General features: G+C 42.1%; 1 long non-coding RNA gene across 1 annotated transcript in view; it reads right to left on the reverse strand.

Annotated features, from left to right (window-relative positions):
• LOC137380897 (uncharacterized) overlaps positions 1-26,996 on the reverse strand; it is a 67,290-nt gene that overhangs the window by 30,352 nt on the left and 9,942 nt on the right. The window lies entirely within an intron of this gene.

A 26,996-nucleotide genomic window follows, 5' to 3' on the forward strand; every position in this document is an offset into this window, starting at 1 on the left:
CTGGTCCCATTCTTATCTATCTCATTGTAGCCAGAGTATCAACTGCAATGGCTTCTCTTCCTGCTCACACAGTTACCCCTGGTGACCCCCAAGGATCTATACTTGGCCTCCTATTTCTCATCAACATGCTGCCCCTCGACAACATTATGCAAAATTACAGTGTCAGTTTTCACATGTATGCTGACAGTGCCCTGTTCTACCTCACTTTTACCTCTCTCACCTCCTCCACTTTTGCTAAATCATCAGATTGCTTGTCTAATATCCAGTACTGGACGAGCAGAAATTTTCTCCAATTAAATATTAGAAAGACGGGAGCAAGTGTATTTATCCCCAGCTACCATTCCTCGCCCTGGCAGCTGTCTGAGACTAACAAAGACTTTCAACAGCTTGATGTCGTATTTGACCTCGAGATAAGCATCTGGCCTCATATCCGTGCCATCACTGAGGCTGCCGTGTATGAGTTAATTGCCATTTTGGAGACGTGGCTGCAGGGTGAGCAAGACTGGGAACGGAATATTAAAGCATATTCGACATTTAGGAAAGACAGGCAAAAAGGAAAACGAGGTGGGGTAGTGCCGCTGATAATAAGGGATGGGCTCAGGGCATTAGTGAGAGAGGATCTTAGATCAGAAGAACAGGATGTAGAATCTGTTTGGGTGGAGCTAAGAAACAGCAAGGGGTGTTTACAGGCCACCAAACAGTAGTGGAAATGTAGGGCATGGTATAAATCAGGAAATTAGAAGTGCATGTAACAAGGCTAATGCAGTAATCATGGGTGACTTAAATCTACATATAATCTACATATAAACTAGATAAATCTGACGAGCACCAATGCTGTGGAAAAGGAATTCCTGGAATGTGTCCGAGATGGTTTTTTGGAGCAATATGTTGATGAACCAACTAGGGAATGGGTTATTTTGGATCTGGTATTATGCAACGAGAAAGGTGTGAGAAACGTAGCCCACTTGATAATAATTTACACCAAGTCAAACTCTGAAGAAGTAAGTTTATTTAACGTTCTTGCAAGATCGGGTGTCCTACAAGCAGGCACACCGATCAACATATTCAGTTCATGTTTATACAATACAAATCCATTTGTCCACGCCTTTATTTTACATTATTGGTTATAACGTATTATGACACTAACCTATCCTATGGTTGCTACAGTCTCCTCCTCTGTTTACTTCTCCCCCTACTCTAACTTTCTAGCCCCTAACTCTTGTTTTTGTTTTACCTTATTTGGCTCTCCATTGTGTGTTTTAACTTGCAGCTGTCAGCCTTTATCTTAGTGGGGCAGTTTCTTATTCACTACATCCTTTGTTCTAACTCTTGCTGTTTCTCTTTTATCTGCCTAAGCACAATTTTTAAGTGATGTACTGTCCCAAGGTCTTTACTTACATACCCTTATCAGTTCTCTTTTTAAGTGATGTACTGTCCCAAGGTCTCTCTTACATACCCTTATCAGTTCTCTTTTTCAGTGATGTACTGTCTCAAGGTCTCTACTTACATACCCTTATCAGTTCTCTTTTTCAGTGATTTCATTATGTTGTGTACAAATGACTTCTTGGTAACTTTCCACAAGCTGTAGAAACAAAATTTCAGTATTTCTTATTCTCACAAAGGGATAATTAATATTCTGGTGGTAAAAGAGCCTTTAGGGAGAAGTGACTACAGTATGATACAATTTTCCATTAAGTTTAAAAAAGATGTAGCTCAATCCCAAACATCGTCTTCAATCTGAACAAATGCAATAACGAAGGTATGAGGAGCAAGTTAACCATATAGAACCATAGAAAAGTTACAGCACAGGAAGAGGCCATTCAGCCCATTGTGTCTATGCCAGGTGAAAAGAAATTAGCCACCCAATCTAATCCCACCTTCCAGCACCGGCAGGTTACAGCACTTCAGGTGTAGGTCCAAGTACCTTTGAAATGAGTTGAAGGTTTCTCCCTCCACCACCGATACAAGCAACGAATTCCAGACACCAACCACCCTCTGGGTAAAAAAGCTTTCCCTCATGTCCCCTCTAATTCTTCTACCAATCACCTTAAATCTGTGCACCCGGGTAATTGACCTCTTCACTAGGGGAAACAGGCCCTTCCTGTCCACTCTATCTAGACTCCTCATAACTTTGTACACCCAATTAAGTTACCCCTCATCCTCATCTGTTCGAAGGAAAACAACCCTAGCCTATCCAATCTTCCTCAGAGCTGCAATTATCAAGTCCTGGCAACATTCTTTTAAATCTCCTCTGTACTCTCTCCAGAGCAATTATATCCTCCCTGCAATGTGGTGACCAGAACTGTACACAATACTCCAGCTGTGGTTTAACCAGTGTTTTATACATTTCCAGCATTACATCGCTGCTTTTGTATGCTATAATTCGGCCAATAAAGGAAAGCATTCCATATGCCTTCTTCACCACTTTATCTACCTGTCCTGCCACGTTCAGAGACCTGTGGACATACACTCCAAGGTCTCTCACCTTCTCTACACTTCTCAATATCCTCCTATTTATTGTATATTCTCTTGCTTTGTTTGTCCTTTCCCAAATGCATTACCTCACACTTCTCCAAATTGAATTCCATGTGCCGTTTTGTGGCCAGGGTGGATTGGAAAAATACATTAAAAGGTTTGACAGTAGATAGGCAATGCCTTGTATTATAAGAACTAATGCATGGTTTTCAAAAAACATACAGTCCTTTAAGGCAAAGGAACCCAATAGGGAAAGTGAGTCAGCCCTAGCTAACAAAGGAAGTTAAAGATAGTATTATATCAAAGGGGAAGGCTTCAAAAGTTGCCAAAAAATGTCATAAGCCAGATGATTGGGAGAATTTTAGAATCCAGCAAAGGAGGACCAAGAAATTCATAAAGAAAGAGAGAATAGAATATGAATAGCAAGAAATATAAATACTGATGGTAAAAGCTTCTCTAGGTAAGTAAAAAGAAAAAAAATGACAAAGACAAATATGGGTCCATTACAGGCAGAAATGGGAGAATTTGTAATGGGAAATAGAGAAATGGCAAATAAGCTAAATAATTACTTTGTGTCTGCCTTCACGGAGGAAGATACAAGTGTTACGGCCAAGGCAGGAGGAGTATACTGGAAATTGAGTCCCACTTCTTCACAGGTCACAACGTATATTTAAATTTTCCTATATACTGAAACAATCAATCATATACTCTACTTTTCCCCAATATAAAGCACATCAACCAGGTTTCTTTAATAAACACAAAACTATCCATTTATTATGAACCACATCTTAACCAATAATGAAGTAAAGCATGCACACAAATGGAAATATTAAAGGCCCTTACCTGTCCTCACCCTCACACATGCACACACACACACACGCACATACACAATCGGTTAACCCAGAAAGAAAAGGATTTTTGTGAGCAGCTGTTACATAGAAATAGAAAGAGTAAAAAAAACACATGCTGAAAAGAAGATATGGAAAGATGTCCGCTGTTGGTTTGGCGTCCCAAATGCAAAATGGCGGCTGTCACGAGGAGCTTCCCAGAACACTTCCTTCCAGGAGAAGTTGACGATCAGTCTGCGTAGGCTTTCAAGAGATGCAGCACAGAAGCTTCAGTCAGGCGTTACAGCAGGAAGCAGCAACAAGGATTTTCTTAGGTCCTAAAGCAGCATTGTAGCAGTAAAGGTTTCATCAACTACAGAAGGCAACAGGAAACACACTTGACACAGCCTTTGCTTTTAAAGAGAAAGATGGGCTGGCTGGATCTTCTTCTGTTCTCCTGGCAGGTCAATAAGCAAACTCTTTCTGTTATTTCAGGCAAACACCAACTGGCTTTTTTGTCAGTTCAAAATGAAATTAATTTTTTTCCAGAGGCAGGTCGTGTGACATCTATAAATCCTGGTTTGTCACTTCTTTGCAAGTAGCTCTTCAAGCCAAAACACAACCCCCTGCTGGGTTATTTGTAAACAGGTGTCTTCCAGTAAAACCTGTTTACATTCAGTCCAAACCTTCTGGTAACTTATTTTGAGAAAAACACCTTCTTCAAGATTCCAGCATCCATGGAATCCCTTTTCAGTTTTAAAATAGTTTTAACAAAAAATGGAAACCCAGGAACACCTCCGCCCTTGGAGAAATATTTTCGAATGTGTTTCATTACAATGTATAAAAACTAGAAGTTGAAAACCTTTTAAAACACATTCTCACACTCAGCCCCCATTCACTCGTGTAGTTAATACAATTTTGCTTTGTACCTTCTTTGCACTCGTATAATTCAAACAAAATTAGATTCGCGACAAAGCATAAGCAATAACATTATTTTTGCCCAGAATATGGACAAATTGTAAGTGAAAGGGCTGCAACACTAAACTCCATCGAAATATTCTGGCATTCTGGGTTTTAAATTTTTCTACAAAGGTTCACCAAATCAGACAATTAAAACCTTCTAACCAGAGCCTCCCAGTTGCTCCAAGTGTCACTATAGAGCAGCACATCAATAAGATAAACTACATAGTTACGAACATTGGTTACCACTTGATTCATTATTCTCTGAAAGGCTTCGATTCTTCCACTTTGTTCTGAACCCACACCTTGGATGCCATGTCCTGCCATTTTTTAGCCTGAATGGCATCACTCGGTACTGATAAAGCCTGTCTGGTGAGAGTAAAGCCGATATTTCTTTAGCTCAGGGTGTTAAAGGAACTTGCCAGTATCCCTTTAACAAATCTATCTTTGTATGAAACATGGTGCTACCCATTCTGTCAATACAGTCTTCCAAGCGAGGGATTGGGTAGGAGTCTGCCTTTGTTGCTACATTAACTTTTCTGTGGTCTATGCAAAGTCTGGTTGAACCATCTTATTTTGGCATTAATACTACTGGTGAACTCGAGCTGCTTTGACTGGGTTCCATTAGGTGGTTTTCCAGCATGTATTTGAATTCTGCTTTTACCTGGGTCTGTTTGTCTGGACTTAAGTGGTAAGGATGCTGTTTTATAGGATAGGATTCCCCTCCATCCACATCATGTGTGGCCAAGGTTGTGCATCCTGTCTTATCCTTACAGACTCTTTTAAATGTTGTGAGTAGCCTTGTTAGGTCTTCTTGTTGTTCTGTATCTAAATATGAAAGCATAGTGTCAAATCACCCTAACAATTCTGTATTAGCTTAGGGGATAGTAGGAGGTTCAATTTGAGAATTGTCTAGGCCCCCTTCTGCCTCATCCTCACTATCCCTTACATTCCTCACTGTCCCTACTATCTGACATACCTGTGCCTGCTTATACTCCTCCCAGCGATAATATTGTTTTAACATATTGATATGACACAGTCGACTCTTTTTCTGGTGATCTGGGGTGTCAATCAAATAATTTACCTTACCAATTCGTTTGACCACTTTATACAGACCACTGAACCGTGCTTTTAATGGTTCACCCTAATGGTTCATCCATTCATGCATGCGTGTCTACCCATTTCTTCATAGTTGTTTGGGAAGCTTTAAGATGTTCCTGAGCCACATTGCAAGCTCTTGTGAGCCATTCCCGGAACACAGATACATAATCCAGCACAGAAGATTCATCCCTCTGTTCTAAAAACTTTCTTTAATTAGTTTTAGAGGACCACTTATCTCATGTCCATAAACTAATTCAAAAGGACTAAAACCTGTAGAGTCATTAGGTGAATCTCCAATGGCAAATAAACGAAATCCTCGCCCATTATCTCAATCACGGGGATATTCATGACAGTATGCCCTGATCATCGTTTTGTAGGTCTGATGGTACTTTTCTAAAGCTCTCTGTATGTGTGGGTGGTACACTGTAGACTTTAACTGTGTTATGCCTAAATTACCCATAACTTCTGGAAATATTTTAGACATAAAATTGTAACCTTGATCTAACTGAATTTCAATCGGTAATCCATATCTAGTATCAACTGGGTTAAATTCTCTACCGCTACTTTAGCAATAATTGTTCTCAAGGGAATTGCCTCTGGAACTCGAGCAAGTTGCAGCTGGCGGCCATAGAATTGGCGTGGGATGGATGCCCGGACCAGGTAAGGAGATTTGCATTTATTTTACATATTTTCAAGATTGAAATGAAGGCCCCACAACTTGGCGACGGGAAGTGGGGGCAACACTAAGGCCTCGCCAAAACCGCTAATGTGCGGCAGCGCTTTCTCAGCATCGTGGGTCATGGTGGGCTGCTCCTGCAAGCATTTTACAGGTCTCTCTGCCACGATGCCGAGTGGCTGGGAAAATCCAACCCCCTCCCCCCCTCCTTTAACAGCAACTGTTAAAAATACTCTGGTAGTGTAGACATTGCCCTATCACAAGAAACCTGGTTCTTTTATCTTCCTCTTTCAATTATTTCCCCACTTACAATTGAATGTTGTCAGCATTAGGTTTAAATTCCAGACAAGCCCCCAGTTAATATGTTACCACCAAGTTGGGAGGACTGCACTGTTAATTCAGTCCCACTTATCCACAGGTCACAACATATATTTAAATGTTACCACTTATCGAAATGATCAATCATATACTCTACTTTTCCCCAGAATAAAGCACATCAACCAGGTTTCTTTAATAAACAGCAAAACTATCTGTTTATTATAAACCAAGTCTTAACCAATAATGAAGTAAAGCATACACAGAAATAGAAATATTAAAGCCCCTTATATACACACGCGCGCACGCATGCACGCACACACAGTTAACCAGGCAAAAAAAAAAGTATTTTTGTGAACGGCTGTTACAAAGAAATAGAAACATAGAAAATAGGAGCATAAGTAGGCCATTCGGCCCTTCGAGTCTGCTCCGTCATCCATTATGATCGTGACTGATAATCCAACTCAGTAAACTGTTCCCGCTTTCTCCCCTTATCCTTTGATCTCTTTTGCCCCAAGAGCTATATCTAACTCCTTCTTGAAAATTTACAATGCTTAGGCCTCAACTGCTTTGCTGTGGTAGTGAATTCCACAGGATCACCACTCCCTGGGTGAAGAGATTTCTCCTCATATCAGTCCTGAAAGGTTTACCCCATATCCTTAGACAATGACCCCTGGTTCTGGACTCCCCCACCAACAGGAACATTCTTCCTGCATCTAAACTGTCAAGTCCAGTTATAATTTTATAGGTTTCTATGAGATCCCCCCTCACTCTTCTGAACTTCAGCGAATATAATCCTATATAATCAATCTCTCCTCATAGGACAATCCCACCATCCCAGGAATCAGTCTGGTCAACCTTCACTGCACTCCCTCAATAGCAAGAACATCCTTCCTCAGATAAAGAGAACAAAATTGCACACAATATTCCAGGTGTGGCCTCACCAAGGCCCTGTATAATTGCAGCAAGACATTCCTGTTAGATGAGTGTATTAATGGTTATGGAGCTCAGGTGGGTATTAATGGATTCCTGTTACTTGGGGGTATTGATGGATATGGATCTAAGGTGCATAATAATGGATTCCTGTTAGGTGGGGGTATTAATGGATATGGAGCTAAGGTGAGTATATTAATGGGTATGGAGCTAAGGTGGGTATTCATGGCTCCTGTTCGGTGAGGGTATTGATGGATGTGTAGCTAAGGTGGGTATTAATGGATTCCTGTTAGTGGGAGGATATTGATGGATATGGTGCGAAGGTGGATATTAATGGATTCCTCCTGGGTGGGGGTATTGATGGAATTGGAGCTAAGGTGGATATTCATGGATTCCTGTTAGGTGGGGGCGTTGATGGTTATGGAGCTAAGGTGGGGATTAATGGATTCCTGTTCGGTGGGGGTATTGATGGATATGGAGCTAAGGTGGGGATTACTGGATTCCTGTTAGGTGGGGGCATTGATGGATAAGGAGCTAAGGTGAGTATTAATGGATTCCTGTTAGGTGAGGGTATTAATGGATATGGAGCTAAGGTGGGTATTAATGGATCCTGCTAGGTGAGGGTATTAATGGATATGGAGCTAAGGTGGGTATTAATGAATTCCAGTTCGGTGGGGGTATTAATGGATATGGAGGAAAGGTGGGTATTAATGAATTCCTGTTCGGTGGGGGTATGAATCAATATGTAGCTTAGGTTGGGATTAATGGATTCCTGTTAGGTGAGGGTATTAATGGAAATGGAGCTAAGGTGGGTATTAATGGATTCCTGTTCGGTGAGGGTATTAATGGATATGGAGCAAAGGTGGGTATTAATTGACTCCTGTTCGGTGAGGGTATTAATGGTTATGGAGCTAAGGTGGGTATTAATGAATTCCTGTTCGGTGGGTATATTAATGGATATGGAGCTCAGGTGGGTATTAATGGATTCCTGTTCGGTGGGGGTATGAATCAATATGTAGCTTAGGTTGGGATTAATGGATTCCTGTTAGGTGAGGGTATTAATGGAAATGGAGCTAAGGTGGGTATTAACGGATTCCTGTTCGGTGAGGGTATTAATGGATATGGAGCAAAGGTGGGTATTAATTGACTCCTGTTCGGTGAGGGTATTAATGGTTATGGAGCTAAGGTGGGTATTCATGGATTCCTGTTCGGTGAGGGTATTAATGGATATGGAGCTAAGGTGGGTATTAATGGATTCCGCTTAGGTGAGGGTATTAATGGATATGGAGCTAAGGTGGGTATTAATGGAATTCTGTTAGGTGAAGATATTAATGGATCTGGAGCTAAGGTGTGGATTAATGGATTCCTGTTCGGTGAGGGTATTAATGGATATGGAGCTAAGGTGGGTATTAATGGAATTCTGTTAGGTGAGGGTATTAATGGATATGGAGCTAAGGTGGGTATTAATGGATTCCTGCTAGGTGAGGGTATTAATGGATATGGAGCTAAGGTGGGTATTAATGAATTCCTGTTCGGTGGGGGTATTAATGGATATGGAGCTAAGGTGGGTATTAATGAATTCCTGTTAGATGAGTGTATTAATGGATATGGAGCTCAGGTGGGTATTAATGGTTTCATGTTCGGTGAGGGTATTAATGGATAGGGAGCTAAGGTGAGTATTAATTGATTCTTGTTAGGTGAGGATATTAATGGATATGGAGCTAAGTTGGAAATTAATTGATTCCTGTTCGGTGAGGGTATTAATGGATATGGAGCTAAGGATGCATTCCTGTTCGTTGGGAGTACTAATGCATATGGAGCTAAGGTGTGTATATTAATGGATATGGAGTTAAGGTGTGTATTAATGGATCCCTGTTACGGGAGGTAATTAATGGATATTAAGCTAAGGTGGGTATTAATGGATTCCTGTTAGGTGGGTTTATTGATGGATATGGAGCTACAGTGGATATTAATGGATTCCTGAAATAAAAACAAGAAATGCTGGAACCACTCAGCAGGTCTGGCAGCATCTGTGAAAAGAGAAGCAGAGTTAACGTTTCGGGTCAGTGACCCTTCTTTGGAACTGACAGGTGGGTATTAATGGAATTCTGTTAGCTGAGGGTATTAATGGATATGGAGCTGAGGTGGGTATTAATGGAACTCTGTGAGCTGAGGGTATTAATGGATATGGAGCTGAGGTGGGTATTAATGGAACTCTGTGAGCTGAGGGTATTAATGGATATGGAGATAAGGTGGGTATTAATGGATTATTTTTCGGTAAGGGTATTGATGGATATGGAGCTAAGGTGGGTATTAATGGATTCCTGTTAGGGGAGGGTATTAATGGATATGGAGGTAAGGAGGGTATTAATGGATTCTTATTAGGGGACTGTATTAATGGATATGGAGCTAAGGAAGGTAATAATGGATTCCTGTTAGTTGGGGGTATTAATGGATATGGAGCTAAGGTGGGGATTAATGGATTCCTGTTACTTGGGGGTATTAATGGATATGGAGCTAAGGTGGGTATTAATGGATTCCTGTTAGGTGGGGGTATGAATGGATATGGAGTTAAGGTGCATAATAATGGATTCCTGTTCGGTGGGTGTATTGATGGATATGGAGCTAAAGTGGGGGCATTGATGGATAAGGAGCTAAGGTGAGGACTAATGGATTCCTGTTCGGTGGGGGTATTGATGTATATGGAGCTAAGGTGGGTATTAATGAATTCCTGTTCGGTGGGTAGATTAATGGATGTGGAGCTGAGGTGGGTATTAATGGATTCCTGTTAGGTGAGGGTATTGATGTATACGGAGCAGAGGTGGGTATTAATGGATTCCTGTTAGGTGGGGTATTAATGGATATGGAGCTAAATTGGGTATTAATGGATTCCTGTTAGGGGAGGGTATTAATGGATATGGAGGTAAGGAGGGTATCAATGGATTCTTGTTAGGGGACGGTATTAATGGATATGGAGCGAAGGAAGGTATTAATGGATTCCTGTTAGTTGGGGGTATTAATGGATATGGAGCTAAGGTGGGGATTAATGGATTCCTGTTACTTGGGGGTATTGATGGATATGGATCTAAGGTGCATAATAATGGATTCCTGTTCGGTGGGGGTATTAATGGATATGGAGCTAAGGTGAGTATATTAATGGGTATGGAGCTAAGGTGGGTATTCATGGATTCCTGTTCGGTGAGGGTATTGATGGATATGTAGCTAAGGTGGGTATTAATGGATTCCTGTTAGGGGGGGGGATATTGATGCATATGGCGCGAAGGTGGATATTAATGGATTCCTCTTAGGTGGGGGTATTGATGGATTTGGAGCTGAGGTGGATATTCATGGATTCCTGTTAGGTGGGGGCGTTGATGGTTATGGAGCTAAGGTGGGGATTAATGGATTCCTGTTAGGTGGGGGCGTTGATGGTTATGGAGCTAAGGTGGGGATTAATGGATTCCTGTTCGGTGGGGGTATTGATGGATATGGAGCTAAGGTGGGGATTACTGGATTCCTGTTAGGTGGGGGCATTGATGGATAAGGAGCAAAGGTGGGTATTAATGGATTCCTGTTAGGTGAGGGTATTAATGGATATGGAGCTAAGGTGGGTATTAATGGATTCCTGCTAGGTGAGGGTATTAATGGATATGGAGCTAAGGTGGGTATTTATGGATTCTTGTTCGGGGAGGGTATTAATGGATATGGAGCTAAGGTGGGTATTAATGGATATGGAGATAAGGTGGGCATTAATGGATTCCTGTTAGCTGAGGGTATCAATGGATAGGGAGCTAAGGTATGTATTCATGGTTTCTTGTTCGGTGAGGATATTAATGGATCTGGAGCTAAGGTGGGGATTAATGGATTCCTGTTCGGTGAGGGTATTAATGGATATGGAGCTAAGGTGGGTATTAATGGAATTATGTTAGGTGAGGGTATTAATGGATATGGAGCTAAGGTGGGTATTAATGAATTACTGTTCGGTGGGTATATTAATGGATATGGAGCCAAGGTGGGTATTAATGGATTCCTGTTAGGTGAGTGTATTAATGGATATAGAGCACAGGTGGGTATTAATGAATTCCTGTTAGATGAGTGTATTAATGGATATGGAGCTCAGGTGGGTATTAATGGTTTCTTGTTCGGTGAGGGTATTAATGGATAGGGAGCTAAGTTGGAAATTAATTGATTCCTTGTCGGTGAGGGTATTAATGGATCTGGAGCTAAGGATGCATTCCTGTTCGTTGGGAGTACTAATGCATATGGAGCTAAGGTGTGTATATTAATGGATATGGAGTTAGGGTGTGTATTAATGGATCCCTGTTACGGGAGGTAATTAATGGATATGGAGCTAAGGTGGGTATTAATGGATTCCTGTTACTTGGGGGTATTAATGGATATGGAGCTAAGGTGGGTATTAATGGATTCCTGTTAGGTGGGGTTATGAATGGATATGCAGTTAAGGTGCATAATAATGGATTCCTGTTAGGTGGGGGTATTGATGGATATGGAGCTAAAGTGGGGGCATTAGTGGATAAGGAGCTAAGGTGGGTATTAATGGATTCCTGTTAGGTGGGGGTATTGATGGATATGGAGCTAAAGTGGGGGCATTAATGGATAAGGAGCTAAGGTGGGTATTAATGGATTCCTGTTAGGTGGGGGTAATGATGGATATGGAGCTAAGGTGGGTATTAATGGATTCCTGTTAGGTGGGGGTATGAATGGATATGGAGTTAAGGTGCATAATAATGGATTCCTGTTCGGTGGGTGTATTGATGGATATGGAGCTAAAGTGGGGGCATTGATGGATATGGAGCTAAGGTGAGGACTAATGGATTCCTGTTCGGTGGGGGTATTGATGTATATGGAGCTGAGGTGGGTATTAATGGATTCCTGTCAGGTGGGGATATTAATGGATATGGAGCTAAATTGGGTATTAATGGATTCCTGTTAGGTGAGAGTGTTGATGGTTATGGAGCTAAGGTGGGGATTAATGGATTCCTGTTAGGTGGGGGTATTGATGGATATGGAGCTAAATTGGGTATTAATGGATTCCTGTTAGGTGAGGGTATTGATGGATACGGAGCAGAGGTGGGTATTAATGGATTCCTGTTAGGTGGGGTATTAATGGATATGGAGCTAAATTGGGTATTAATGGATTCCTGTTAGGGGAGGGTATTAATGGATATGGAGGTAAGGAGGGTATCAATGGATTCTTGTTAGGGGACGGTATTAATGGATATGGAGCGAAGGAAGGTATTAATGGATTCCTGTTAGTTGGGGGTATTAATGGATATGGAGCTAAGGTGGGGATTAATGGATTCCTGTTAGATTAGAGATACAGCACTGAAACAGGCCCTTCGGCCCACCGAGTCTGTGCCGAACATCAACCACCCATTTATACTAATCCTACACTAATCCCATATTCCTACCAAACATCCCCACCTGCCTATATTCCCCTACCACCTACCTATACTAATGACAATTTATAATGGCCAATTTACCTATCAACCTGCAAGTCTTTTGGCTTGTGGGAGGAAACCGGAGCACCCGGAGAAAACCCACGCAGACACAGGGAGAACTTGCAAACTCCACACAGGCAGTACCCGGAATCGAACCTGGGTCCCTGGAGCTGTGAGGCTGCGGTGCTAACCACTGCGCCACTGTACTTGGGGGTATTGATGGATATGGATCTAAGGTGCATAATAATGGATTCCTGTTCGGTGGGGGTATTAATGGGTATGGAGCTAAGGTGGGTATTCATGGATTCCTGTTCGGTGAGGGTATTGATGGATATGTAGCTAAGGTGGGTATTAATGGATTCCTGTTAGGGGGGGGGATATTGATGGATATGGCGCGAAGGTGGATATTAATGGATTCCTCTTAGGTGGGGGTATTGATGGATTTGGAGCTGAGGTGGATATTCATGGATTCCTGTTAGGTGGGGGCGTTGATGGTTATGGAGCTAAGGTGGGGATTAATGGATTCCTGTTCGGTGGGGGTATTGATGGATATGGAGCTAAGGTGGGGATTACTGGATTCCTGTTAGGTGGGGGCATTGATGGATAAGGAGCAAAGGTGGGTATTAATGGATTCCTGTTAGGTGAGGGTATTAATGGATATGGAGCTAAGGTGGGTATTAATGGATTCCTGCTAGGTGAGGGTATTAATGGATATGGAGCTAAGGTGGGTATTTATGGATTCTTGTTCGGGGAGGGTATTAATGGATATGGAGCTAAGGTGGGTATTAATGGAATTCTGTTCGGTGAGGGTATTAATGGATATGGAGATAAGGTGGGCATTAATGGATTCCTGTTAGCTGAGGGTATCAATGGATAGGGAGCTAAGGTATGTATTCATGGTTTCTTGTTCGGTGAGGATATTAATGGATCTGGAGCTAAGGTGGGGATTAATGGATTCCTGTTCGGTGAGGGTATTAATGGATATGGAGCTAAGGTGGGTATTAATGGAATTATGTTAGGTGAGGGTATTAATGGATATGGAGCTAAGGTGGGTATTAATGGATTCCTGCTAGGTGAGGGTATTAATGGATATGGAGCTAAGGTGGGTATTAATGAATTACTGTTCGGTGGGTATATTAATGGATATGGAGCCAAGGTGGGTATTAATGGATTCCTGTTAGGTGAGTGTATTAATGGATATAGAGCACAGGTGGGTATTAATGAATTCCTGTTAGATGAGTGTATTAATGGATATGGAGCTCAGGTGAGTATTAATTGATTCTTGTTAGGTGAGGATATTAATGGATATGGAGCTAAGTTGGAAATTAATTGATTCCTTGTCGGTGAGGGTATTAATGGATCTGGAGCTAAGGATGCATTCCTGTTCGTTGGGAGTACTAATGCATATGGAGCTAAGGTGTGTATATTAATGGATATGGAGTTAAGGTGTGTATTAATGGATCCCTGTTACGGGAGGTAATTAATGGATATGGAGCTAAGGTGGGTATTAATGGATTCCTGTTACTTGGGGGTATTAATGGATATGGAGCTAAGGTGGGTATTAATGGATTCCTGTTAGGTGGGGTTATGAATGGATATGCAGTTAAGGTGCATAATAATGGATTCCTGTTAGGTGGGGGTATTGATGGATATGGAGCTAAAGTGGGGGCATTAGTGGATAAGGAGCTAAGGTGGGTATTAATGGATTCCTGTTAGGTGGGGGTATTGATGGATATGGAGCTAAAGTGGGGGCATTAATGGATAAGGAGCTAAGGTGGGTATTAATGGATTCCTGTTAGGTGGGGGTAATGATGGATATGGAGCTAAAGTGGGGGCATTAATGGATAAGGAGCTAAGGTGGGTATTAATGGATTCCTGTTAGGTGGGGGTATTGATGGATATGGAGCTAAGGTGAGGACTAATGGATTCATGTTAGGTGGGGGTATTGATGTATATGGAGCTAAGGTGGGTATTAATGAATTCCTGTCAGGTGGGGATATTAATGGATATGGAGCTAAATTGGGTATTAATGGATTCCTGTTGGGTGAGAGTGTTGATGGTTATGGAGCTAAGGTGGGGATTAATGGATTCCTGTTAGGTGGGGGTATTGATGGATATGGAGCTAAATTGGGTATTAATGGATTCCTGTTAGGTGAGGGTATTGATGGATAAGGAGCAGAGGTGGGTATTAATGGATTCCTGTTAGGTGGGGTATTAATGGATATGGAGCTAAATTGGGTATTAATGGATTCCTGTTAGGGGAGGGTATTAATGAATATGGAGGTAAGGAGGGTATCAATGGATTCTTGTTAGGGGACGGTATTAATGGATATGGAGCGAAGGAAGGTATTAATGCATTCCTGTTAGTTGGGGGTATTAATGGATAAGGAGCTAAGGTGGGGATTAATGGATTCCTGTTACTTGGGGGTATTGATGGATATGGATCTAAGGTGCATAATAATGGTTTCCTGTTCGGTGGGGGTATTAATGGATATGGAGCTAAGGTGAGTATATTAATGGGTATGGAGCTAAGGTGGGTATTCATGGATTCCTGTTCGGTGAGGGTATTGATGGATATGTAGCTATGGTGGGTATTAATGGATTCCTGTTAGGGGGGGATATTGATGGATATGGCGCGAAGGTGGATATTAATGGATTCCTCTTAGGTGGGGGTATTGATGGATTTGGAGCTGAGGTGGATATTCATGGATTCCTGTTAGGTGGGGGCGTTGATGGTTATGGAGCTAAGGTGGGGATTAATGGATTCCTGTTCGGTGGGGGTATTGATGGATATGGAGCTAAGGTGGGGATTAATGGATTCCTGTTCGGTGAGGGTATTAATGGATATGGAGCTAAGGTGGGTATTAATGGAATTCTGTTAGGTGAGGGAATTAATGGATATGGAGCTAAGGTGGGTATTAATGGATTCCTGCTAGGTGAGGGTATTAATGGATATGGAGCTAAGGTGGGTATTAATGAATTCCTGTTCGGTGGGGGTATTAATGGATATGGAGCTAAGGTGGGTATTAATGGATTCCTGTTAGGTGAGTGTATTAATGGATATAGAGCTCAGGTGGGTATTAATGAATTCCTGTTAGATGAGTATATTAATGGTTATGGAGCTCAGGTGGGTATTAATAGTTTCTTGTTCGGTGAGGGTATTAATGGATCGGGAGCTAAGGTGAGTATTAATTGATTCTTGTTAGGTGAGGACATTAATGGATATGGAGCTAAGTTGGAAATTAATTGATTCCTGGTCGGTGAGGGTATTAATGAATATGGAGCTAAGGATGCATTCCTGTTCGTTGGGAGTACTAATGCATATGGAGCTAAGGTGTGTATATTAATGGATATGGAGTTAAGGTGTGTATTAATGGATCCCTGTTACGGGAGGTAATTAATGGATATGGAGCTAAGGTGTGTATTAATGGATCCCTGTTATGGGAGGTAATTAATGGATATGGAGCTACAGTGGATATTAATGGATTCCTGAAAGAAAAACAAGAAATGCTGGAACCACTCAGCAGGTCTGGCAGCATCTGTGAAAAGAGAAGCAGAGTTAAAGTTTCGGGTCAGTGACCCTTCTTCGGAACTGACAGGTGGGTATTAATGGAATTCTGTTAGCTGAGGGTATTAATGGATATGGAGATAAGGTGGGTATTAATGGATTATTTTTCGGTAAGGGTATTGATGGATATGGAGCTAAGGTGGGTATTAATGGATATGGAGGTAAGGAGGGTATTAATGGATTCTTGTTAGGGGACGGTATTAATGGATATGGAGCTAAGGAAGGTATTAATGGATTCCTGTTAGTTGGGGGTATTAATGGATATGGAGCTAATTTGGGGATTAATGGATTCCTGTTACTTGGGGGTATTAATGGATATGGAGCTAAGGTGGGTATTAATGGATTCCTGTTAGGTGGGGGTTTTGATGGATATGGAGCTAAAGTGGGGGCATTGATGGATAAGGAGCTAAGGTGGGTATTAATGGATTCCTGTTAGATGGGGGTATTGATGGATATGGAGCTAAGGTGAGGACTAATGGATTCCTGTTACTTGGGGGTATTAATGGATATGGAGCTAAGGTGGGTATTAATGGATTCCTGTTAGGGGAGGGTATTAATGGATATGGAGGTAAGGAGGGTATTAATGGATTCTTGTTACGGGACGGTATTAATGGATATGGAGCTAAGGAAGGTATTTATGGATTCCTGTTAGTTGGGGGTATTAATGGATATGGAGCTAAGGTGGGGATTAATGGATTCCTGTTACTTGGGGGTATTAATGGATATGGAGCTAAGGTGGGTATTAATGGATTCCTGTTAGGTGGGGGTATTGATGGATATGGAGCTAAAGTGGGGGCATTGATGGATAAGGAGCTAAGGTGGGTATTAATGGATTCCTGTTAGGTGGGGGTATTGATGGATATGGAGCTAAGGTGAAGACTAATGGATTCCTGTTAGGTGGGGGTATTGATGTATATGGAGCTAAGGTGGGTATTAATGAATTCCTGTTCGGTGGGGAGATTAATGGATGTGGAGCTGAGGTGGGTATTAATGGATTCCTGTCAGGTGGGGATATTAATGGATATGGAGCTAAATTGGGTATTAATGGATTCCTGTTAGGTGGGGGTATTGATGGATATGGAGCTAAACTGGGTATTAATGGATTCCTGTTAGGTGAGGGTATTGATGGATAAGGAGCAGAGGTGGGTATTAATGAATTCCTGTTAGGTGGGATATTAATGGATATGGAGCTAAATTGGGTATTAATGGATTCCTGTTAGGGGAGGGTATTAATGGATATGGAGCGAAGGAAGGTATTAATGGATTCCTGTTAGTTGGGGGTATTAATGGATATGGAGCTAAGGTGGGGATTAATGGATTCCTGTTAGGGGAGGGTATTAATGGATATGGAGGTAAGGAGGGTATTAATGGATTCTTGTTACGGGACGGTATTAATGGATATGGAGCTAAGGAAGGTATTTATGGATTCCTGTTAGTTGGGGGTATTAATGGATATGGAGCTAAGGTGGGGATTAATGGATTCCTGTTACTTGGGGGTATTAATGGATATGGAGCTAAGGTGGGTATTAATGGATTCCTGTTAGGTGGGGGTATTGATGGATATGGAGCTAAAGTGGGGGCATTGATGGATAAGGAGCTAAGGTGGGTATTAATGGATTCCTGTTAGGTGGGGGTATTGATGGATATGGAGCTAAGGTGAGGACTAATGGATTCCTGTTAGGTGGGGGTATTGATGTATATGGAGCTAAGGTGGGTATTAATGAATTCCTGTTCGGTGGGGAGATTAATGGATGTGGAGCTGAGGTGGGTATTAATGGATTCCTGTCAGGTGGGGATATTAATGGATATGGAGCTAAATTGGGTATTAATGGATTCCTGTTAGGTGGGGGTATTGATGGATATGGAGCTAAACTGGGTATTAATGGATTCCTGTTAGGTGAGGGTATTGATGGATAAGGAGCAGAGGTGGGTATTAATGAATTCCTGTTAGGTGGGATATTAATGGATATGGAGCTAAATTGGGTATTAATGGATTCCTGTTAGGGGAGGGTATTAATGGATATGGAGCGAAGGAAGGTATTAATGGATTCCTGTTAGTTGGGGGTATTAATGGATATGGAGCTAAGGTGGGGATTAATGGATTCCTGTTACTTGGGGGTATTGATGGATATGGATCTAAGGTGCATAATAATGGATTCCTGTTAGGTGGGGGTATTAATGGATATGGAGCTAAGGTGAGTATATTAATGGGTATGGAGCTAAGGTGGGTATTCATGGATTCCTGTTCGGTGAGGGTATTGATGGATGTGTAGCTAAGGTGGGTATTAATGGATTCCTGATAGGGGGGGGATATTGATGGATGTGGCCCGAAGGTGGATATTAATGGATTCCTCTTAGGTGGGGGTATTGATGGATTTGGAGCTGAGGTGGATATTCATGGATTGCTGTTAGGTGGGGGCGTTGATGGATATGGAGCTAAGGTGGGGATTACTGGATTCCTGTTAGGTGGGGGCATTGATGGATAAGGAGCAAAGGTGGGTATTAATGGATTCCTGTTAGGTGAGGGTATTAATGGATATGGAGCTAAGGTGGGTATTAATGGATTCCTGCTAGGTGAGGGTATTAATGGATTTGGAGCTAGGCTGGGTATTAATGAATTCCAGTTTGGTGGGGGTATTAATGGATATGGAGGTAAGGTGGGTATTAATGGATTCCTGCTCGGTGAGGGTATTAATTGATATGGAGCTAAGGTGGGTAGGAATGAATTCCTGTTCGGTGGGGGTATTAATGGATATGGAGGTAAGGTGGGTATTAATGGATTCCTGCTCGGTGAGGGTATTAATGGATATGGAGCTAAGTTGGGTATTCATGGATTCCTGTTCGGTGAGGGTATTGATGGATATGTAGCTAAGGTGAGTATTAATGGATTCCTGTTAAGGGGGGGATATTGATGGATATGGCGCGAAGGTGGATATTAATGGATTCCTCTTAGGTGGGGGTATTAATGGATATGGAGCTAAGGTGGGTATTAATGGATTCCTGTTAGGTGGGGGCGTTGATGGTTATGGAGCTAAGGTGGGGATTAATGGATTCCTGTTCGGTGGGGGTATTGATGGATATGGAGCTAAGGTGGGGATTACTGGATTCCTGCTAGGTGAGGGTATTAATGGATAGGGAGCAGAGGTGGGTATTAATGGATTCCTGTTAGGTGGGGTATTAATGGATATGGAGCTAAATTGGGTATTAATGGATTCCTGTTAGGGGAGGGTATTAATGGATATGGAGGTAAGGAGGGTATCAATGGATTCTTGTTAGGGGACGGTATTAATGGATATGGAGCGAAGGAAGGTATTAATGGATTCCTGTTAGTTGGGGGTATTAATGGATATGGAGCTAAGGTGGGGATTAATGGATTCCTGTTAGATTAGAGATACAGCACTGAAACAGGCCCTTCGGCCCACCGAGTCTGTGCCGAACATCAACCACCCATTTATACTAATCCTACACTAATCCCATATTCCTACCAAACATCCCCACCTGCCTATATTCCCCTACCACCTACCTATACTAGTGACAATTTATAATGGCCAATTTACCTATCAACCTGCAAGTCTTTTGGCTTGTGGGAGGAAACCGGAGCACCCGGAGAAAACCCACGCAGACACAGGGAGAACTTGCAAACTCCACACAGGCAGTACCCGGAATCGAACCTGGGTCCCTGGAGCTGTGAGGCTGCGGTGCTAACCACTGCGCCACTGTACTTGGGGGTATTGATGGATATGGATCTAAGGTGCATAATAATGGATTCCTGTTCGGTGGGGGTATTAATGGGTATGGAGCTAAGGTGGGTATTCATGGATTCCTGTTCGGTGAGGGTATTGATGGATATGTAGCTAAGGTGGGTATTAATGGATTCCTGTTAGGGGGGGGGATATTGATGGATATGGCGCGAAGGTGGATATTAATGGATTCCTCTTAGGTGGGGGTATTGATGGATTTGGAGCTGAGGTGGATATTCATGGATTCCTGTTAGGTGGGGGCGTTGATGGTTATGGAGCTAAGGTGGGGATTAATGGATTCCTGTTCGGTGGGGGTATTGATGGATATGGAGCTAAGGTGGGGATTACTGGATTCCTGTTAGGTGGGGGCATTGATGGATAAGGAGCAAAGGTGGGTATTAATGGATTCCTGTTAGGTGAGGGTATTAATGGATATGGAGCTAAGGTGGGTATTAATGGATTCCTGCTAGGTGAGGGTATTAATGGATATGGAGCTAAGGTGGGTATTTATGGATTCTTGTTCGGGGAGGGTATTAATGGATATGGAGCTAAGGTGGGTATTAATGGAATTCTGTTCGGTGAGGGTATTAATGGATATGGAGATAAGGTGGGCATTAATGGATTCCTGTTAGCTGAGGGTATCAATGGATAGGGAGCTAAGGTATGTATTCATGGTTTCTTGTTCGGTGAGGATATTAATGGATCTGGAGCTAAGGTGGGGATTAATGGATTCCTGTTCGGTGAGGGTATTAATGGATATGGAGCTAAGGTGGGTATTAATGGAATTATGTTAGGTGAGGGTATTAATGGATATGGAGCTAAGGTGGGTATTAATGGATTCCTGCTAGGTGAGGGTATTAATGGATATGGAGCTAAGGTGGGTATTAATGAATTACTGTTCGGTGGGTATATTAATGGATATGGAGCCAAGGTGAGTATTAATGGATTCCTGTTAGGTGAGTGTATTAATGGATATAGAGCACAGGTGGGTATTAATGAATTCCTGTTAGATGAGTGTATTAATGGATATGGAGCTCAGGTGAGTATTAATTGATTCTTGTTAGGTGAGGATATTAATGGATACGGAGCTAAGTTGGAAATTAATTGATTCCTTGTCGGTGAGGGTATTAATGGATCTGGAGCTAAGGATGCATTCCTGTTCGTTGGGAGTACTAATGCATATGGAGCTAAGGTGTGTATATTAATGGATATGGAGTTAAGGTGTGTATTAATGGATCCCTGTTACGGGAGGTAATTAATGGATATGGAGCTAAGGTGGGTATTAATGGATTCCTGTTACTTGGGGGTATTAATGGATATGGAGCTAAGGTGGGTATTAATGGATTCCTGTTAGGTGGGGTTATGAATGGATATGCAGTTAAGGTGCATAATAATGGATTCCTGTTAGGTGGGGGTATTGATGGATATGGAGCTAAAGTGGGGGCATTAGTGGATAAGGAGCTAAGGTGGGTATTAATGGATTCCTGTTAGGTGGGGGTATTGATGGATATGGAGCTAAAGTGGGGGCATTAATGGATAAGGAGCTAAGGTGGGTATTAATGGATTCCTGTTAGGTGGGGGTAATGATGGATATGGAGCTAAAGTGGGGGCATTAATGGATAAGGAGCTAAGGTGGGTATTAATGGATTCCTGTTAGGTGGGGGTATTGATGGATATGGAGCTAAGGTGAGGACTAATGGATTCATGTTAGGTGGGGGTATTGATGTATATGGAGCTAAGGTGGGTATTAATGAATTCCTGTCAGGTGGGGATATTAATGGATATGGAGCTAAATTGGGTATTAATGGATTCCTGTTGGGTGAGAGTGTTGATGGTTATGGAGCTAAGGTGGGGATTAATGGATTCCTGTTAGGTGGGGGTATTGATGGATATGGAGCTAAATTGGGTATTAATGGATTCCTGTTAGGTGAGGGTATTGATGGATAAGGAGCAGAGGTGGGTATTAATGGATTCCTGTTAGGTGGGGTATTAATGGATATGGAGCTAAATTGGGTATTAATGGATTCCTGTTAGGGGAGGGTATTAATGAATATGGAGGTAAGGAGGGTATCAATGGATTCTTGTTAGGGGACGGTATTAATGGATATGGAGCGAAGGAAGGTATTAATGCATTCCTGTTAGTTGGGGGTATTAATGGATAAGGAGCTAAGGTGGGGATTAATGGATTCCTGTTACTTGGGGGTATTGATGGATATGGATCTAAGGTGCATAATAATGGTTTCCTGTTCGGTGGGGGTATTAATGGATATGGAGCTAAGGTGAGTATATTAATGGGTATGGAGCTAAGGTGGGTATTCATGGATTCCTGTTCGGTGAGGGTATTGATGGATATGTAGCTATGGTGGGTATTAATGGATTCCTGTTAGGGGGGGATATTGATGGATATGGCGCGAAGGTCGATATTAATGGATTCCTCTTAGGTGGGGGTATTGATGGATTTGGAGCTGAGGTGGATATTCATGGATTCCTGTTAGGTGGGGGCGTTGATGGTTATGGAGCTAAGGTGGGGATTAATGGATTCCTGTTCGGTGGGGGTATTGATGGATATGGAGCTAAGGTGGGGATTAATGGATTCCTGTTCGGTGAGGGTATTAATGGATATGGAGCTAAGGTGGGTATTAATGGAATTCTGTTAGGTGAGGGAATTAATGGATATGGAGCTAAGGTGGGTATTAATGGATTCCTGCTAGGTGAGGGTATTAATGGATATGGAGCTAAGGTGGGTATTAATGAATTCCTGTTCGGTGGGGGTATTAATGGATATGGAGCTAAGGTGGGTATTAATGGATTCCTGTTAGGTGAGTGTATTAATGGATATAGAGCTCAGGTGGGTATTAATGAATTCCTGTTAGATGAGTATATTAATGGTTATGGAGCTCAGGTGGGTATTAATAGTTTCTTGTTCGGTGAGGGTATTAATGGATCGGGAGCTAAGGTGAGTATTAATTGATTCTTGTTAGGTGAGGACATTAATGGATATGGAGCTAAGTTGGAAATTAATTGATTCCTGGTCGGTGAGGGTATTAATGAATATGGAGCTAAGGATGCATTCCTGTTCGTTGGGAGTACTAATGCATATGGAGCTAAGGTGTGTATATTAATGGATATGGAGTTAAGGTGTGTATTAATGGATCCCTGTTACGGGAGGTAATTAATGGATATGGAGCTAAGGTGTGTATTAATGGATCCCTGTTATGGGAGGTAATTAATGGATATGGAGCTACAGTGGATATTAATGGATTCCTGAAAGAAAAACAAGAAATGCTGGAACCACTCAGCAGGTCTGGCAGCATCTGTGAAAAGAGAAGCAGAGTTAAAGTTTCGGGTCAGTGACCCTTCTTCGGAACTGACAGGTGGGTATTAATGGAATTCTGTTAGCTGAGGGTATTAATGGATATGGAGATAAGGTGGGTATTAATGGATTATTTTTCGGTAAGGGTATTGATGGATATGGAGCTAAGGTGGGTATTAATGGATATGGAGGTAAGGAGGGTATTAATGGATTCTTGTTAGGGGACGGTATTAATGGATATGGAGCTAAGGAAGGTATTAATGGATTCCTGTTAGTTGGGGGTATTAATGGATATGGAGCTAATTTGGGGATTAATGGATTCCTGTTACTTGGGGGTATTAATGGATATGGAGCTAAGGTGGGTATTAATGGATTCCTGTTAGGTGGGGGTTTTGATGGATATGGAGCTAAAGTGGGGGCATTGATGGATAAGGAGCTAAGGTGGGTATTAATGGATTCCTGTTAGATGGGGGTATTGATGGATATGGAGCTAAGGTGAGGACTAATGGATTCCTGTTACTTGGGGGTATTAATGGATATGGAGCTAAGGTGGGTATTAATGGATTCCTGTTAGGGGAGGGTATTAATGGATATGGAGGTAAGGAGGGTATTAATGGATTCTTGTTACGGGACGGTATTAATGGATATGGAGCTAAGGAAGGTATTTATGGATTCCTGTTAGTTGGGGGTATTAATGGATATGGAGCTAAGGTGGGGATTAATGGATTCCTGTTACTTGGGGGTATTAATGGATATGGAGCTAAGGTGGGTATTAATGGATTCCTGTTAGGTGGGGGTATTGATGGATATGGAGCTAAAGTGGGGGCATTGATGGATAAGGAGCTAAGGTGGGTATTAATGGATTCCTGTTAGGTGGGGGTATTGATGGATATGGAGCTAAGGTGAGGACTAATGGATTCCTGTTAGGTGGGGGTATTGATGTATATGGAGCTAAGGTGGGTATTAATGAATTCCTGTTCGGTGGGGAGATTAATGGATGTGGAGCTGAGGTGGGTATTAATGGATTCCTGTCAGGTGGGGATATTAATGGATATGGAGCTAAATTGGGTATTAATGGATTCCTGTTAGGTGGGGGTATTGATGGATATGGAGCTAAACTGGGTATTAATGGATTCCTGTTAGGTGAGGGTATTGATGGATAAGGAGCAGAGGTGGGTATTAATGAATTCCTGTTAGGTGGGATATTAATGGATATGGAGCTAAATTGGGTATTAATGGATTCCTGTTAGGGGAGGGTATTAATGGATATGGAGCGAAGGAAGGTATTAATGGATTCCTGTTAGTTGGGGGTATTAATGGATATGGAGCTAAGGTGGGGATTAATGGATTCCTGTTAGGGGAGGGTATTAATGGATATGGAGGTAAGGAGGGTATTAATGGATTCTTGTTACGGGACGGTATTAATGGATATGGAGCTAAGGAAGGTATTTATGGATTCCTGTTAGTTGGGGGTATTAATGGATATGGAGCTAAGGTGGGGATTAATGGATTCCTGTTACTTGGGGGTATTAATGGATATGGAGCTAAGGTGGGTATTAATGGATTCCTGTTAGGTGGGGGTATTGATGGATATGGAGCTAAAGTGGGGGCATTGATGGATAAGGAGCTAAGGTGGGTATTAATGGATTCCTGTTAGGTGGGGGTATTGATGGATATGGAGCTAAGGTGAGGACTAATGGATTCCTGTTAGGTGGGGGTATTGATGTATATGGAGCTAAGGTGGGTATTAATGAATTCCTGTTCGGTGGGGAGATTAATGGATGTGGAGCTGAGGTGGGTATTAATGGATTCCTGTCAGGTGGGGATATTAATGGATATGGAGCTAAATTGGGTATTAATGGATTCCTGTTAGGTGGGGGTATTGATGGATATGGAGCTAAACTGGGTATTAATGGATTCCTGTTAGGTGAGGGTATTGATGGATAAGGAGCAGAGGTGGGTATTAATGAATTCCTGTTAGGTGGGATATTAATGGATATGGAGCTAAATTGGGTATTAATGGATTCCTGTTAGGGGAGGGTATTAATGGATATGGAGCGAAGGAAGGTATTAATGGATTCCTGTTAGTTGGGGGTATTAATGGATATGGAGCTAAGGTGGGGATTAATGGATTCCTGTTACTTGGGGGTATTGATGGATATGGATCTAAGGTGCATAATAATGGATTCCTGTTAGGTGGGGGTATTAATGGATATGGAGCTAAGGTGAGTATATTAATGGGTATGGAGCTAAGGTGGGTATTCATGGATTCCTGTTCGGTGAGGGTATTGATGGATGTGTAGCTAAGGTGGGTATTAATGGATTCCTGATAGGGGGGGGATATTGATGGATGTGGCCCGAAGGTGGATATTAATGGATTCCTCTTAGGTGGGGGTATTGATGGATTTGGAGCTGAGGTGGATATTCATGGATTGCTGTTAGGTGGGGGCGTTGATGGATATGGAGCTAAGGTGGGGATTACTGGATTCCTGTTAGGTGGGGGCATTGATGGATAAGGAGCAAAGGTGGGTATTAATGGATTCCTGTTAGGTGAGGGTATTAATGGATATGGAGCTAAGGTGGGTATTAATGGATTCCTGCTAGGTGAGGGTATTAATGGATTTGGAGCTAGGCTGGGTATTAATGAATTCCAGTTTGGTGGGGGTATTAATGGATATGGAGGTAAGGTGGGTATTAATGGATTCCTGCTCGGTGAGGGTATTAATTGATATGGAGCTAAGGTGGGTAGGAATGAATTCCTGTTCGGTGGGGGTATTAATGGATATGGAGGTAAGGTGGGTATTAATGGATTCCTGCTCGGTGAGGGTATTAATGGATATGGAGCTAAGTTGGGTATTCATGGATTCCTGTTCGGTGAGGGTATTGATGGATATGTAGCTAAGGTGAGTATTAATGGATTCCTGTTAAGGGGGGGATATTGATGGATATGGCGCGAAGGTGGATATTAATGGATTCCTCTTAGGTGGGGGTATTAATGGATATGGAGCTAAGGTGGGTATTAATGGATTCCTGTTAGGTGGGGGCGTTGATGGTTATGGAGCTAAGGTGGGGATTAATGGATTCCTGTTCGGTGGGGGTATTGATGGATATGGAGCTAAGGTGGGGATTACTGGATTCCTGCTAGGTGAGGGTATTAATGGATAGGGAGCTAAGGTGGGTATTAATGAATTCCAGTTCGGTGGGGGTATTAATGGATATGGAGGTAAGGTGGGTATTAATGGATTCCTGCGAGGTGAGGGTATTAATGGATATGGAGCTAAGGTGGGTATGAATGAAGTCCTGTTCGGTGGGGGCATTAATGGATATGGAGCTAAGGTGGGTATTAATGAATTCCTGTTCGGTCAAGTTATTCATGGATAGGGAGCGAAGGTGGGTATTAATGAACTCCTGATAGATGAGTGTATTCATGGATATGGAGCTCAGGTGGGTATTAATGGAATTCTGTTCGGTGAGGATATTAAGGGATATGGAGCAAAGGTGGATTTTAATGTATTCCTGTTCGTTGGGAGTACTAATGCATATGGAGCTAAGGTGGGTATATTAATGGATATGGAGCTAAGGTGTATATTAAAAAGATCCCTGTTACGGGAGGATATTGATGGATA

Source organism: Heterodontus francisci, chromosome 20, assembly GCF_036365525.1.
Source record: "Heterodontus francisci isolate sHetFra1 chromosome 20, sHetFra1.hap1, whole genome shotgun sequence".
In the NCBI taxonomy this organism is placed as follows: domain Eukaryota; kingdom Metazoa; phylum Chordata; class Chondrichthyes; order Heterodontiformes; family Heterodontidae; genus Heterodontus; species Heterodontus francisci.